The 17,867-nt window shown below is 42.7% G+C and overlaps 1 pseudogene; it reads right to left on the reverse strand.

Annotated features, from left to right (window-relative positions):
• Positions 1–249: 249 nt before the first annotated feature.
• On the reverse strand, positions 250–16,723 carry LOC126074898 (translationally-controlled tumor protein-like; annotated as a pseudogene).
• Between the last annotated feature and the right edge of the window lie 1,144 nt (positions 16,724–17,867).

Below are 17,867 nucleotides of genomic sequence, written 5' to 3' on the forward strand. Positions count from 1 at the left end.
TTTTTTTTTTTTCAGTATGCAATTAATTGTTCAAAGCGTACAGACCTGAAAACAGCTTTTAAACGATCTTCATCCTTCCATCATAGCCTTGCAAGAGTAAGCTCCTAGCTGCAACTCAACAGCGCCCACAAGACGCATTTGCTCTTTTTACTTAAGAGGCACGAAGGCATGCAGAGTCCTGAGAACTTGAGAACCTCTCTGGTACGTGGCACAGAGCACTTGACTCAGATACACCTCTCCATGTCATTGGACTCCATCCCACTGTGGGTGGCAGTTGTCAAAGCACGGCTGTGTGCAACCAGTGAGCAGCTCATGCATCCAGTCTAGCAGTTGGAACTGGAAATGTTTGTCCAGGGAACTTAGCATTTTCTGACTGTCCATAACTGAAGTTTCTATCTGATTCGGGACAGGAAGTACTTTCTGTGAAATCTACAGGTGTCTAAGTGTAAAAAAATAAGAGCTCTTGTAAGGAGAGAAACAATAGAATTTTATTTGTTGGATTTGAAGCAAACCAGGTTGGGGCAACTTGAGCTGGGGTAATACTGGAAGAGGTTCCCAGTGCTCCCCAATCCGAAAGGGGAGAAGGATTTTTATACATGAGGGCTGGGGGATATATATAAGTTACATATGAGTCACAAGTAGATTTATCACCATGTCAGTTAGCCACAGACTTCTTGGGGGCAAACTACATAAGCAATTTTCTCTGAGTAACAATCTTATATAAACATCTTTTGGGGAACATTTTTGGCATTCACTTCCAGAATATTCTTATCATTTGCTTGTTCATATACCACAATTTTGTCATATATCAGTTATAAGTGTTCTTTCTGAGAACAAAACATTTTTAATCATAGACTTGAGTTAGCATGATTCACTCAAGGCGAGGGAGATGCACATATTCTGAAAACAGAAGCAGGAATCCAGGGGAAAAGGAAAGTTTTATTCAGCCCAGTGTTAGTCACTCAGTCATGCCAGGTGCCTCAACTTTAGTGCCCTTGGTTACACAGGTAACCAAGGCACAGAGGGTAGGAGTTGGCAGTTTTCCTAAAGGGTCACCTCAGTCCTTTACTCACTTTTGTGTAGGGACACAACTTAAAAGAAGACCCTCTCCACAGAAGCAAAGACCTCAGAATAAAGCAAGGAATGACTGATTTTCCCAGGTGGGAGTATCTGACACCTCACACAGCTCTTGAAGCTCTTGTTAACTGACTCATGGTGACCTCATGCATAATGGATCAAAGCACACCCCAGTTCTGTGTCATGATATGTTGGGGATCATACCGTTGTGAACCACAGGGTCTTCGTTACTGATTTTCAGAATAGATCATCAGGCCCTTTTTCCTAGTCCGTCTTAGCCTGGGAGCTCCACTGAAACCTGTTCAGCATCATAGCAATACGTGAGCCTCCACCGACAAGCTCATGAGGCACATTAGCTAGTATTGAACCAAGGTCCCTGGCATGGAAGGCAAGAATTCTACCACTGAGCCACCACAACCCTCACTGAATCTCTAGGCTCCAGTTATATTATTGTTTTTGACACAGCTCATCTCTGAGGAAGGTACCAAGGTGCAGAGGCGACAAATGGCTCTTAAAACTATCATTCCGAGAACTGGTTTAAATAAAGAGGAAACATGCAGAAGACATTTTCTTTGAAGTACACAGAGAATTGAAGGAGAACCAAAAACGTACCTGATGGAGCCTGGCCAAGGTTCTGATTTATCAACTTTATTCCTTTGAAAATCTCATCCACCCCTGATGACACCCTGCAGCTAGCTCCCTGAGCTCTGCCTGGCAGCTGCTGCTGGGGTAAAGCTGCTTTTGTGCAATAAGGTGGCAGCTAGGACAGGAAGCCACTGGGCTGATAGTGGAGGGAAGTACGATCACCTCAACTCCAATTAAACACGCATTAAGATTATCACCACTTGACAACAAAAAAATCAAAATGTGTATGGAGTAGAAGGCATTTTGAAAGCTTCGACGTTGGAAACATGAACAACTCAGGAGAAAAAAAAGCTAACATAGGGAATAAAATCAGTGAATTTCATGAAGAGAGTTTCTTAAGTGAGATAAGCTTTTTAAAAAAAAAAGGAAATAAAAGGGAAAAAGTCAGTGAATTCAAGTGTTGACTAATTGAAAGGTTGGAATGGTTCAAATCCACCCAGCAGCAACTCAAACCCACCCAATGGTGCCGTGGAAAAAAGGCCTGGTGATCTCCTGTGAGATTACAGCTACCGAAAACTCTGTGGAGTGCAGTTCTATTCTGAAACACCTGGGGTGGCCATGAGTAGGAACCTACACCACAGCAACTGGTTTGGATTTGTTTGGGGCTTGGAGAGACTCGGTAGCTCCTCTGGGGAGCCACTCACTCTCACTTGATTGTCCTTCTCTCATTATTCTATCCTCAGAGCCAGGCTAATCACCAAATTAACACTAAATTACCAGTGAAGAAATTCTCTCTCAACACTCAGATTATGTCTCCAAACTGCACTTCCCTGAGGAAGCCTCCCTGGGCCCACCCATTCCATCTAGACCAGGTTCTCCTGTTAAAATCTATCATAGTACCCTGAGATTTTTCACTCTTAGCACTTACTGTGAGTTATGGGTTAAAACATGTTCCCCAAAAAGAGACGTTGAGGTCCTAACTCCCGGCACCTGTGAATGTGACCTTATTGGGAAATAGGGTCTTTGCAGATGCAGTCGAGTTAAGCTAGGTCATGCTAGATTAGAGTGTGTCCTAATCCAATGCCTGGTGTCCTTATAAAAAGAGAGGAATTTATTTAGAGACACAGATACACAGAGGGAAGACGGCCATACGATGACAGAGGCAGAGAATGGAGTGACGCAGCTACAAGCCAAGGACTGTCAGCAGCCACCAAAAGCTAGGATGAAGCAAGGAAGGATCATTCCCTAGAGCCTTGAGAGAACATGGCCCAACTGACACCCTGGTTTCAGACTTCTAGCCTCCAGAACTGAGAGAGAATAAATTTCTGATGACTTAAGCCATCCAGTTTACAATAATCTGCTAAAGCAGCCCATGAAACTCATAGACTATATAATGGCATGTGGGGTGATCACGCCGTGTTCTGTCTCTTCCACTGGCCAGCAAGCCACAGGAAGGCAGGTGGGTATCCGCTTTTGTTCACTGTTGATCCTCAGCCCCCAGCACAATACCTGGCACATTCATTCATTCAACAAACGTTTATTATGCTCCTTCCATGTAACAGGAACTGTGCCAGCGTGGAACAAGACAAAAAGCCTCCCTCGCTCTCATGGTGTTTAAATTTTGGAGGGGATGGTGGTGTATAATATATGAGCAAACAATTAAATGAATAAGATGACTTCAGATACTGTTAAGTTCTGCGAAGAAATTAAAACAGGGTGATGTGTTTCTGGATGCAGCACTCGGGGAAGGGGATGGGAGGCTGTCAGGTGGAGTTGTCCCAGAAGCATCACTGACTGGCAGAAACAGGAATGACTGGAAGTGGCCAGCTAGGCGAAGATCTTGGTGACAGAATATTCCACACAGTGCGCAATCCCAAAGATAAAAGCAAGCTGGACATATTCATGCAAGAGAAAGAAAAGCACTGTACCTGAAGCTTAGTGGAATATGGGAAAGAAGCAGGCGGAGGGGTTGGAAAAAGGCAGTGGAGATCACGTGGGGTTATGTAGGCATGCCAAGGAGTTTGGGTTTTATTTCAAGCTCATGGGAAATTGTTAGAGAGATTTCAGCAAGTGGGACAGCAGCATGATCAATTGGCATTTTGAAAAGATCACTGTCTCTTGAATAGAGGGGTTTGTGGGACTACGTAATGAAAACGAGGGGCATCCTAGTTCATGGATTAAAAAATCACAATAGCAAAGTTCCTGCTATGGCAAGTAACCAGACAAAACCCACTTCAGTCAAGTCGATTCCGACTCATAGTGACCCTGTAGGACTGAGTAGAACTGCTGCATAGGGTTTCCAAGGCTGTAAATCTTCACAGAAGCAAACTGCCACATCTTTTTCACCCAGAGCAACTGGTGGGTCCAACCACTGACCTTCTGGTTAACAGCTGAGAGCTTTAACCACTGGGCTCCTTCTTATGGGTAGCCGTTGTTGTTGTTGTCGTTAGGTGCCGTCTAGTCTGTTCCAACTCATAGCGACCCTATGTAAAACAGAACGAAACACTGCCCAGTCCTGCGCCATCCTCACAATTCAAGCATAAAGCTTGAGCCCATTGCTGTAGCCACTGTGCCAGTCCATCTCATTGAGGGTCTTCCTGTTTTTCACTGACCTTCTACTTTACCAAGCATGATGTCCTTCACCTGGGACTGATCCCTCCTGATAACATGTCTGAAGTATGTGAGACAAAGTCTCTCCATCTTTGCTTCCAAGGAGCATTCTGGCTGTACTTCTTCCAAGACAGATTTGTTCATTTTTTGGCAGTCCATTGTATATTCAATATTCTCCACCAACACCATAATTCAAAGGTGTCAATTCTTCTTTGGTTTTCCTTATTGTCCAGCTTTTGAATACATAGGAGGTGATTAAAAACACCATGGCTTGGATCAGGCACACGTTTGTCTTCAAGATAACACCTTTTGCTTTTTAACACTTTAAAGAGATCTTTTGCAGCAGATTTGCCTAGTGCAATGCGTCTTTTGATTTCTTGACTGCTGCTTCCATGGGTGTTGATTGTGAATCCAAGTAAAAGGAAATCCTTGACAACTTAAACCTTTTCTCCATTTATCATGATGTCTCTTATTGGTCTGGTTGTGAGGATTTTTGTTTTATGTTGAGGTGTAATCCATACTGAAGGCTGTGGTCTTCACTCTTTAACAGTAAGTGCTTCAAGTCCTCTTCACTTTCAGCAAGCAAGTTTGTGTCATCTGCATAACACAGGTTGTTAATGAGTCTTCCTCCAATCCTGATGCCCCGTTCTTCTTCCTATAGTCCGGCTTCTCCAATTATTTGCTCAGCATACAGATTGAATAGGTATGGTGAAAGCGTACAACCCTGATGCATAGCTTTCCTGACTTTAAACCACCCAGTATCCCCTTGTTCTGTTCGAATGACTACCTCTTTTTTTTTTAATTGTGCTTTAAGTGAAAGTTTACGAATCAAGTCAGTCTGTCATACAAAAACTTATACACACCTCACTATGTTCTCCCAGCTGCTCTCTCCTTAATGAGGCAGCACATTCCTCCTCTCTGCCCTGTATTCCCATGTCCATTCAACCAGCTCCTGTCCCCCTCAGGCTTTGAATGACTGCCTCTTGATCTATGTACAGGTTCCTCATGAGCACAATTAAGTGTTCTCGAATTCTCATTCTCCTCCATATTATCCATAATTTGTTATGATCCACACAGTTGAATGCCTTTGCATAATCAATAAAACACGGGTAAACATCTTTCTGGAATTCTCTGCTTTCAGCCAGGATCCATCTGACATCAGCAATGATATCCTTTATTCCACATCCTTTTCTAAATCCAGCTTGAATTTCTGGCAGTTCTCTGTCAATGTGCTGCTACGGCTGCTTTGGAATGAGCTTTAGCAAAATTTTACTTGCATGTGATATTAATGATATTGTTCAATGATTTCCACATTCGGTTGGATCTCCTTTCTTTGGAATAGGCATAAATATGGATCTCTTCCAGTCAGGTAGCCAGGTAACTGTCTTCCAAATTTCTTGGCATAGACGAGTGAGCACTTTCAGAGCTGCACCTGTTTGTTGAAACATCTCAGTTGGCATTCTGTCAATTCATAAAGACTTGTTTTTCACCAGTGCCTTTGATGTAACTTGGACCTCTTCCTTCAGTACCATAGGTTCCTGATCATATGCTACCTCCTGAAATGACTGAATGTCGACCAATTCTTTTTGGTATAGTGATTCTGTGCATTCCTTTCATCTTCTTTTGATGCTTCCTGCATCATTTAATATTTTTTCCCTAGAATCCTTCAATATTGCAACTCCAGACTTGGAGAAATGCCGAGCATGTTCCTCCTTTTTGGTTTTCTAACTCCAGGTCTTTGCACATGTCATTATAATACTTTATTTTGTCTTCTCAAGTTGCTCTTTGAAATCTTCTGTTCAGCTCTTTTACTTCATCATTTCTTCCATTAGCTTTAGCTACTCTACATTCAAGAGCAAGTTTCAGAGTCTCTTCTGACATCCATTTTGGTCTTTTCTTTCTTTCCTGTCTATTTAATGATCTCTTGTTTTCTTTGTGTATGATGTCTTTGATGTCATTCTACAACTCATCTGGTCTTTGGTCATCAGTGTTCAACAGGTCAAATCTGTTCCTGAGATGGTCCCTAATTTCAGGTGGAATATACTAAAGGTCGTACTTTGGCTCTCATGGACTTGTTCGAATTTTCTTCAGCTTCAACTTGAAATTGCATAAGAGCAATTTATGGTTTGTTCCATAGTCGGCCCCTGGCCTTGTTCTGATGATATTGAGCTTTTCTATCATCTCTTTCCACAGATGTGGTTGTTTTGATTCCTGTGTATTCCGTATGGCAAGATCCACGTGGACAGTGGTCATTTATGTTGGTGAAAAAAAGGATTTGCAATGAACATGTCCTTGGTCTTGCAAAATTCTATCATGAGATCTCCAGCATCATTTCTATCACTGAGGCTCTATTTTTCAACTACCAATCCTTCTTGTCTCCAACTTTCGCATTTCAATAACCGGTAATTAACAATGCATCCTGATTGCATGTTCGATCAATTTCAGACTCCAGAAGTTGGTAAAAATCTTCATGTCTTCATCTTTGGCCTTAGTGCTTGGTGTGTAAATTTGAACAATACTTGTATTAACTGATCTTCCTGGTAGGCATACGGATATTATCCTATCACTGACAGCGTTGTACTTCAGAATAAATCTCGAAATGTTCTTTTTGACCATGTATGCATTGTCATTTCTCTTCTATTTGTCATTCTCACATTGTAGACCATATGATTGGCCAATTCAAAATGGCCAATACCAATCTATTCAGCTCACTAATGCCTAAGTTATCAATGTTTATGTGTCCCATTTCATTTTTGATGATTTCCAATTTTCCCAGATTCATACTTTGTACATTCCAGGTTCTGATTATTAATGGATGTTTGCAGCTGTTTCTTCTCATTTTGAGTCGTGCCACATCAGCAAATGAAGGTCCTGAAAGCTCAAATCCATCCACGACATTAGGTGGACCCTACTTTGAAGAGGCAGCTCTTCCCCAGTTGTCTTTTAAGTGCCTTCCAACCTGACAGGCCCATCTTCTGGCATTATATCGGACAGTGTTCTGCTGCTCTTCATAAGGTTTTCACTGGCTAATTCTTTTCCGAAGTAGACCACCAGGTCCTTCTTCCTAGTCTGTCTTTTAGTCTGGAAGCCCAACTGAAACCTGTCTGCCATGAGTGCCCTGCTGGTATTTGAATACTGGTGGCACAGCTTCCAGCATCACAGCAACACACAAGCCCCCACAGTACAACAAACTGACAGACATGTTGGCGATATGGCTAGTACAGCTCTTCCAAACAGCTCTTCATGGCACCTATTCCATTTTGTGGGCTCTTTGAGGCAAGTTGTACAGAAATCTTGGTGGTTAGAGCAAACCTTAGTGAAACAGATTCAGATTAGTGACTTTGGCTCAGACATTTGAGGGTGTCTCCACAGCAGCTTGATAATAATTTACCCAGTTGTCGTCGAGTTGAACCAGACTCATGGCAACCCCATGTATGTCAGAGTAGAACTGTGCTTCTTAGGGTTTTCAATGGCTGATTTTTTGGAAGTAGATTGCCAGGCCTTCCTTTCTTCCAAGATGCCTCTGTGTGGGCTAGAACCTCCAACTTTTTGGTTAGCAGCTAAGCACGTTAACCATTTATATTACCCAGGGGCTCCTTACAGTAACAGGATAGTAAATAGGGGAGGAGAAAAAAGTGGCTTTTTTAGTTTGAATTGTTTGATTAGCTCCCCTCCTGCCAGGTTGAATTTACCAACAAATTTTAGTTATTTCCTTCAGCAGAGAAGGTTATTTCAGTTCTGTTGACCTCATCATGTGGAGGGTAGGGGGCAAGGGAGGGACAATCACAGAAAGTTCTATAGACTAGTGCTTCTGAAACTTATCCTCCAAGGTACCAGGGCTGAGTGATAGACAACTCCCATACAAAGCTCATATTTTATGTCAATTGTTACGTCACTTTTATTTCCTGTTCCTTAATGTAACTAGGTGGGTTTTTTTTTTTAAAAACTAAAAACTTACAATGTTTGAAAATATATGAATTATGAAATTATTTTTCTCTCCCTTGTGCATTTCTGGAAAAACATTCCAACTGTCCAGGGGGTCTCATGATGACCCTGTACAGTGCTGTCTACCCCTGAAGCGTCTGCTCTCCAGTGTGACAGGTGAAATTCTAGGTGATCACCACCACGACTCTCAGCCCCAAGAATCGGATAAAATGGAAGCTGAGGTTAAGAGAGGAAGACAGGAATTGAGAAGTTAAGAATCCACCGGGCTCCAGGATATGCCTAGATTTTGGGATGATAGTCAAGTCTCTCATTTCCTTCCCTCTCTCCAGCAATAGTCCCTCTACTTCCTGCGGATGCTAGTGGCCTGTGCAGATCCCAAGTTCTAAAACTACTGCTCCATCATCCATCAGGAAGCCCTGGTGGTTCAGTGGTTAATGCACAGCTGGTAACTGAAACATCTGTAGTTCTAACCCACCAGCTGCTCCAAGGGAGAAATATGTGGCAATCTGCTTCTGTAAAGATTACAGCCTTGGAAACCCTATGGGGCTGTTCTATGCCGTCCTACAGGGTTGCTATGAGTCAGAACGACTCAAGAGCAATGAGTTTCAACCATCAGACTGACCTCTCTTCTTGCGTAGTTATGAGAAAAAAAAAGCTGTGAGCCAAGTATTAGCTGAAGAAAACAGAAGGATCCCACCTCTTCCTATGTCTGTTTTCATGAATTGACAATGAATGTCATGTTGGGTTTTCTGTTTTGCAAAATGAATGTAATTTCACATTTGCTGGGCCAAGAACATCATCCCAGCCAAATTAGCCATCAACTGTTATCTTTTTAAAACTTCAAATAACAAAGGACTCTTGTTTTCCTGAAATATCTTAAAGAGGTTATTTCCAGGCTCACACTCTGCTTGCCAGTTTTTATTTAGAAATACATTTTTATACATTCACTTCAATTCTCTGGAAGAGAAAAGGGCCAAGAACGAGTAAATAGAGCAGCAGCCAACGTGACTATCCATCCATCAACCCCCAAGCCCTGATTAAGCCCGAGCCCTGCATACATGGCCTTTTGTAGGTGCAGAGGCACTGGCCAAGCCTGCTTTTACAAAGGGACCCTTGCTGCCCTTGAGGGTTTATACTTGAAAAGGAAAGCTTTTCAAAGCCATCAGAAAGTGAAAATCAATCTAAGTGCATCCATGTAGCACAAGAGTGTCAGAATTCATAATGAGGGGTCATAAATCTTTTTGCAATGGAGCAAAAATAAATAAGCTCGAGCGGAGCACAAACTTAAGGGCAGCAGGCGTACACACACTCCAAGTGTCAGCTTTAATTTATGTCTTCACTTGGAAAGGGAAGGCTTTGAAAGCTGGCTGCCAGTCTGGAGGGAGCCTCCTCGGCTCTTCTTCTGGCCCAGACAAAGGTTTGAATGTTGTAGGGAGAAATCCAAAGAATAACACAGGAAGCTTTTGACTTCTTATATTTAAAAAGAGTTCTTTGGAAGAGGGAAAATACGAGAAACAGAGAGAGAACAAACCCCTTCTATGGTAATCTCTTTTGTGATATCCAAAATGCTGGGCACATTAAAACCAAATACTAGCAAACAAAAAAAGGACTGATCTTCAGTAGGAGTCAGAAGAGACTCAAAGGCAATGGGTTTGGTTTTTCTTTTTGGTTTTCTTTGACACATCTGGAGGGAATTTAGGAAAGACATTCGCACACCTTTTTAACTGCACTGAGAACTTTGCTAGGACAACAAAGACCTGTATATAAATATGTACTCATGTACTCGCACAATTCCAAGTGTACCTAACCATTTCCCTTGTGAACGGGAACAGTATCATTATAGCATTAAAATTGGAGGAATCGATAGTAACAGAATTTCCGGAGAGCTCCTCATGGAACAAGGCGAATGAAAACAGTACCTGTGGAACGAACCCATTACTTCTCATTAGATTCAACAGCATTGAAATCAACTTTTCCCCCTTGTCTGCTGTTACTTGCTTTAATGTATCAAAACAGAGGACTTCAAGCTAGCCATGTAGAAGAGTCAGTCCAGGAAGACGCTAGTGCTCAGTGAAGATGTGTTTTGCAGGGATCTTTTGACTCCAGGTTGACGTTAGGAAGTTTACGGGCTGAGACACCGTCACATATACAAGCAGCCTGTCTGTTGGGGTCATACAGCAATCAGTCTGGAGTTTAGTCACCATGCTCCTGACATCACCACCCTGAGTTTTTGTGTCTCGGTTTCCCTTGTCTCTAAAATATTACGAAGACCTTCCTTTCATATCACACCATTTTTTTATATTTAAGATATTAAGAGCATGTTTAAAGCATGAAGTGTCTTAAATACACAAGACGCGTACTGTTGCCAGACTGATCTAGGCAGCCCGAGCAGAGGGCCAGTAATTACCTGCGTAGGATAGTAGGCTTTGCCCAGTTTCTCTTGAAGGCGGATATGGGACGGAAGGTGGCAAGTAGAGAAAGGAGAGGAGACTCCTTGTTCTGGATTTGCATACAACTAGGTGGATTGGGAGGACAGGAGGCTGGGGTGTCCATGGGCTTCCTTAACAGAACTCGCTTCTTCCATTGTGGCAACTCAGAGGAAACTCCTGGCTTGCTAGAACTTGCAATCCCATTTTTCAAACCCATGTGTCTTGTTTGTCAAGAAGATATAGAGAAGTTGACTAACATTTCGATTTGTTCTTCAGGAAGAAAAACAGTTCAGCCTTTTGCTAGACTTCCCATAATTTCAGAAGACAAAGCCCCTCTCGCTAGGTATCTATGGCCTACCTAGAATTCCTGTACCCAGAAAGTATAGGGCGCTTGTAACACGCACTGGCCACGCTAAGTTGTGGCTCCCATGAAGGAGCCTCTTGAGTACTACGAGTCAGTTGAAAGAACTCTTTTACACATCTCTTGAAGATGGAATAGGAGATCTGCATGAGAGCTTGACTTTAACTGAGTCCTTCCCTTTCACCACCCCTCCCCAAATTCACTTTAGCACCCATCTGCTTAAGAGTGTTATGTCATCTGAGAACCCCAACACTATAATAGAATACTCATAAAATATTGTGGAATAAATGGTCTACCATTCCAGCTATATATAATTAGCCAGTTCAGAGGCATCTTAAAATTAACTAATTCATTTTCTTTCTACCTATATCTTCCCCTTTGGACTGGTCTGCATGGTTGCCTAATCTCACCAGGAAGAGAACATAATTTCCCGTTCATCATGTTCACTTCTTATTGAGCTACCTCACTCCTCCTGTATCCCTTATTTATTGCCATAATGCCTTGGTGGCATAGAAAAACAAACATTAATTTTTGCTCACAAGTTCTGTGGGTCACCAGCCAGTCCCGCTGATCTGGGGGGGCGGGGGAGTTTGGCTGATTTCATCTAGACTCCATGTGATCAGATGGAAAATCAGATGGGGGCTGGCTGGGAGGAGTCACCTCTGCTCCATGTGGTTTCTCATCCCCCAGCCTGGATCCGTTACTGCTGGGCAGGGTTCTGAAAGACAGAAGAAGTGTGCAAAGGCCCCTTCAGTGTTCTGCTCAGAGCTGGCACATCATTCTTCTACAGGATTCTATCGGCCAAACCGAATCACAAGGTTGGCCCAGATTCAAGTGGAGGGGAAAGAGACTACCTAGTGGTGGGAGGACATGTTTCCAAGTTACACTGAGAAGGGTGTGAATCCAAGGAGAGGTAGAGAGCTGGGGCCATTTTTAAAATCAATCTACCATACCTTTCCCCTAAATGAATGGAACTAATGGTTTGCACTATGATGCTAGAGGTTGGGGTTCAAACCCACCCAGAAGCACCACAGAATAAAGGCCTCGTAACCTGCTCCCATAGAGATTACAGTCAAGAAAACCCTATTTGGACATTCTACTCTGTAAACACATGGGGTCATCATGAGTTGGAGTCGACCCCACAGCAACGGTTTTAATAAGCCTTAAGTTTCCCCTAGAAGGAATGTTCGTCCTGTCTAATCCGAAAGGCAAAAATTGATCAACTATGAAAACCTGTAACAGGAAGTCCCGAAAGAAAAACTGATGTTGACTTCCACCCTTCCAAGAGATACTATTCAGGATCTAACAACTACGTATATTTTCATTAACTGGGGCAGGATGTAGATACAAATAAAAATATAATACCTTTTACATTAATATCAGGTTTAAAGTTTTGGGCTCTTTTACTATCTGGCCTTAAAGAACATCAATTTTATCAGAGAAGAGACGACCTCTCGCTGATCTCTGCTAACAACAGAAGGTAAGTTCCGAGCTTCTCAGTAGGTGTGAGCTGTTCAGTTCGGACTTTAGACAGCTTTCTGATAAAACAGACCCGGTATGTTTTAATATATACATTCGCCCTATTCATGCACTTATTTATCCCTTAGGTGTCTGGATCCAATTTGACAGCCTTTTACATTTTACATATTATAAACCATCTAGCCACTGACATCATAATTTCAGGAGATTTCAATGCCAAGGCCGGAAAACAGTCCTGCCAAAGCCAAGGGAAGCCAAAATCAGAGGGAATCTGGGTTGAAGAGAGTGCTTCTCTGTGGTCCCTTCTGCATGGAGAGAATCATGTCAGTTCTGACTCATGGTGACCCCATGTGTGTCAGAGTAGAACTGTGCTCCATAGGGCTCTCAATGGCTGCTATTTAGAAGTAGATCACCAGGCCTTTCTTCTGAGGCACGTCTGGATGGACTTGAACTTCCAGTCTTTTGGTTAGCAGCCAAGCATGTTGACTGTTCATGCCACCCAGGGACTTCTTGCAGGGAGAGCTGCCTGAAATAGAGGCCTGCGTAGTGTCAAATACCCATTGGTGGCATCCTTTCTACCAGAAGTGAAAACCAAGGGACTAGCCCTGTAGTAAATTACTGGCCACTCCATAACCATTCCCTTGGCCGCGTGGCTTTGTAGCTTTTCCTATTAGAGGTGGAGTATACTTCTCCTGCCCTTGACTTCGGGCTCCACCATGAGACTTGCTTTGTCCAGCAGGACGTTAGCACATGATGCAGACAGAGGCTTCCCTCTCTTGAGCCTCTGTCTGTTGTGAGGAGAGCACACCCTGAGTAGCTCGACCATACCAAAAGAAGGAGACATGTATGGAGCACACCTGAACTGCTGAAACCATCAGAGCTGCCCCAGCAGACTAGAGGGCCCATGATCCAGAATAAGACTTTATTTCATTAAGCCACTGAGTTTGGAGTGGCTTGTTATGCAGCATCATTGTGGCAAGGGCTGACTAATACAAGCCCACATGGAAAATAGGACAGGTTATAAATTACAGGTGGAAACCTGACGTTTGGTGTGTAACAAGGATTTTTTTTCTTTTAATCTTAAAATTTTTTTTTTTTTTTTTTTTACTGTGATAAGCGATCCCCTCCCCATCCGCCAGCCCCTGGTAACCTTTAATAAACTACTGTCTCTATGCATTTGCCCTTTCTAGATATTTCATATAAGTGGGATCATACAAGATTTGTCCTTTTGTGTGTGGCTTACCTCACTCAGCACAGTATTTTCAAGGTTTATCCATGTTGTGGCTTGTATTAGAACTTCATCTCTCTCTGGTACCAGATATTTTAAGGCCGCACAATTTGGAATTTGTATCTTATCGCTGTGGCTGCATCAGTCCTCTATGACATTCAGCTACCATCCCAGATTCCCTCAATAACCAAGACACCAAATGTAAACTGGATTGAAGAAAATCAGATGCTGTCTTTTGACGTTTTTCCTTTTTATTATGAAAATGTTCACACCCAAAAGAAAATAGATTAGGAAGCTGCCATATAGCTGTTGCCCAGCAACAACATTGTACAAAACGGCTGCTTCTACCTCACCCGCTGTTTTTCTTTTAAAAGTTGATGTTTTAAATTTCATACACACTACAATATAGCTTTGGTGAGTTCCTAGAGTCAATTAAAGTAGAAATGATTACCTCTCTAGCAGGGGTTCTTGATTACGAGTAGGGGTGGTGTTCATGTATCTTCAGGAATTTATGCAAAATTTTGCATGTGTACATTATTCTGTAGAGGAGGTCCATAGTGCCCATCAGACTCAGGGTATAAAATATACTTCTCTACGGAAAAAACGTCTGCCATTCTAGCCTGCTCCCTTCCACCCCTGCCAGATGCTAATATTCTGCACCCTCTGCAGGCAGAAGAAAGCACAGGAGTATGAAAAATCAAACCTCCACCTCAAGGAGAACAAGTAACTCTCCAGATGGGCAGAATAATTGCTTTGCTTACTTAGGCGCAGAATAAGGCAAAGAGTCCACTTTAATTCCAGTAGCACTGGAAGTCACAATCCTTTAAATGATCAGGAAGACAAACTCTATTTTTCACTGAAAGTGTCTTAGATGACTTATGGGCTAGATTTTTAAATCTTAGCTGTCTCACAGATGCCCCTGCCAGACCCCGAAAACCCTGGTGGTGTAGTGGTTAAGCACTACGGCTGCTAAACAAAGGGTAGGCAGTTCGAATCTGCCAGGTACTCCTTGGAAACTCTATGGAGCAGCTCTACTCTGTCCTATAGGGTCACTATGAGTCGGAATCGGCTCGATGGCACTGGTTTTGGTTTGGTTTTTGATCTGCCAGCCCCCGCTTCACCAGCACCGTGTATAATAAGTACACTGAGCCCTAGCACAGGGTGCTTACATTTTAAAGAACATAAGAATCACCTGAAAGTCTTTAAAGTCAATGGGTCCCATTCTGGATCTACTGAATTGGAGTTTCTGCCAGGTCTGCATTTTTTTTTCTTTTTTTATTATTTAGTTTAAATGCATTTTGTTTTTAGACAACCTACACGATTTTTTTCCTTAAAAAACAAAAATGAATGCCTCTGCTCCAAATAAATCAAGATCAAAATAAATGAAGAGCTCCAGATGACATCAGTCCATTTGTCTGAGCCCAGGTGTTGTGTGGGTGAAAAGCAGCAGCCAGTTAAGTTGACAGGTAATAGATCCGAATAATTGCCAAGTTGGTTAACCTTTCTCCATTTCTAAACCACCCTTAAAGAAAACTATATATGGGTTCACATCACCCTCACGGTAGCCCAGCAGAGCAACCATACCATCTGGATGCATGTTTTCAACAATAAAGAACTGGTACCCAGTACTCGGTGCCGAAAGAACTGGTAGGTTTTGAAATTAGCACGGATGTGTTTGGTTTGTTCTGCAGCCCCTGCCACGAAAGGTTTTACTTTTTCTGGTCTCTGTTCTTCAAGTTTGCCTTTGATTGATTTCATGTAATCTTTGATGTACTTCTTGTAGGCTTCTGTTGTGAAGTGATGGTTAATGACAATATCCACACCAGTGATTACCGTGCTTTCAAAAGTTCCTTCACCATCAGGGCCTCCTACTGAGGCATTTCCATCAATGACGGCATCATCAATGTTACCCTCTGTCCTTCTGACCATCTTCCCCTCCAACCCCAGCCACAACTGGTCCTGTATCTCCCAGATCTTGTGAATGGCAGGAAACATTTCATCATGGCTGATGAGGTCCAGGTGATGTTGGCTGGGGGAAGACGACGGCAGTGCTAGCTTAGCAGAAGCTGGGAGTTCAGAGCAATCACAGTGCAGCCCCAGGGCTCTAGGGGTAAAGCGGGGAGCAGGTGGAAAAGAGAGATCTTCGTTTTTGATAAGCTCCTGGTGATTTGATGTAAGTTGTCCACGGACCACACTCAGAGAAGCCCTGGCTGAGGGGGCGCCTAGGCCTGTAGCAACCATCAGCTTAAAGTAAGTCTTCCTTTCTTGAATTCATATTTCCTTTCAGTCTGTAAATGGGGGTGGATTAAAAAAAAAAAAATTAAAAACCTCTAGAGTCTCTTCCAGCTGAGAAATCTGTGATTTCTAAGGCCTCTAATTTCCTTGAGGCCTTGTGGACCTTTACAATTTGTAGGTCTGCTCTTGTTCCACTGTGCTGATTTTAAGGGTTTAGCCTCTAGGGGAATTCTCATTGACCCAAGCTCGGGAAGGCTAGGACAGAGCCAGGGCCCGCCAGAAGTAATACAGGCTACACAGGCTGTCACGGCAGGGACAGGCATGGAACGTATGTTGTTGTTTTTAGGTGCCGTCTAGTCAGTTCCAACTCATAATGACCCTATAGGACAGAGTAGAACTGCCCCATCGGGTTTGCAAGGAGCAGCTGGTAGATATGAACTGCTGACCTTTTGGTTAGCCGCTGAGCTCTTAACCACTGCGCATCTAGGGCCCCATGGAACATATAATCAAGCGTTATTGGAATTTCTAAGCCAGTTGTTCCCAGTAGAAATGTCCCATAAGTGGTGGGAGCACCAGAAGTTATCTTCAAAACCTGAAAGGAATAGGAGTGTTATGAGGCACTCAGAGCCAAAGGAGAGTAAATACAGCTGCCCTCCCCCTCCATGAGCAACATCAAGGCCACTGTGGCAATGTGTGTTTCATTAATGGCTCAAAGACAATATTTCACAGAGTTATAAGTTCAAGATGTTATTGAAAAACTCATACTTTTTTTTTTTTATCCCTGCCTCCTGCCACCCCCCAGAGCTTTCTTAAATCATTAAAAAAAAAAAAAAAAAGCTTTTTCAACCTGGTTCCACCCAAGTGGTCATATTTCTAAGGGTCTGGAGCAACGCACACCAGGGCCAGTGAAACCCAAAACAGTTGGGTAGAAGGATGATGCTATTTCCTCCTCCTTTCAGAGGGACAGGGGGAAAAGCTGTGAACCCGTTAAGTACATAAGCAGCATCGTGTGGGTGGCCCCAGAGAGGGACACCTGTTTTGCTACTAAATACAAGATCACAAACACAATTTTTCCGTAATACTATCCTATCTGAAGTTCAGCCAGCATTGCAAAGCCAGGGGAATTTCTAGAGAAATTTAGAGCAAAGTCTCACAAGGTCTTAAAGGCATGATCTTGGGTAAGAGCCACCACATTAAAAGAAAAGTCTGAGTTTCACAACACTTGACATTTTTTTTATAGATACAGACTACTCCATGGTATGGCTGTACCGCCTATTGATGGACACTCAGGTTGTTTCCTTTTTTTTTCTCTCTCTTTCTATTATAAACAATACCTCAGTGAACTCTTCTCTCTCTCTCTCTTGCTCTTGCTCTCTCGATATTTCTCTCTCTCTCTCTCTCTCACACACACACACACACATACTTAAAAATGGTGCTTTTATTTCTGGAGGATGGAGGCCAATTACTGTTGCTGGGTTAAGAGTATTTACAGGTATGTACATTTTACATCTTAATAGATATTGCCTTGTTATTTTCAAAAACAATATGGACAAGTCTCGTTCCCACCAGCAGGAGATCAAAGTGCCTGTTTCTACACTTCCGTGAGCACTGGATGTTTTTTTTGTTGGTAGTGGTGGTTTTTTGGTTTGCTTTGTTTTGAGGTTTTTTTTTTACTAGTCTGATGGACATAATGATATTTCTTTTTTTTTAATTGAGATGAAATTCATGTAACATAAAATTAACCATTTTAAAGTGAAGATTCAGTGGCATTTAGTCCATTCACAATGTGTGCAACCACTACCTCTGTCTAGTTCAAAAACATTTCCATCACCCCAAAAGGGAACCCCAAACCCATTAAGCAGCCATTCCCCATTTCTCCCTCCCTCAAGCTCTGGCAACCACGAATCTAGTCTCTGTC

Source organism: Elephas maximus, chromosome 4, assembly GCF_024166365.1.
Source record: "Elephas maximus indicus isolate mEleMax1 chromosome 4, mEleMax1 primary haplotype, whole genome shotgun sequence".
NCBI classification, from domain to species: Eukaryota; Metazoa; Chordata; class Mammalia; order Proboscidea; family Elephantidae; genus Elephas; species Elephas maximus.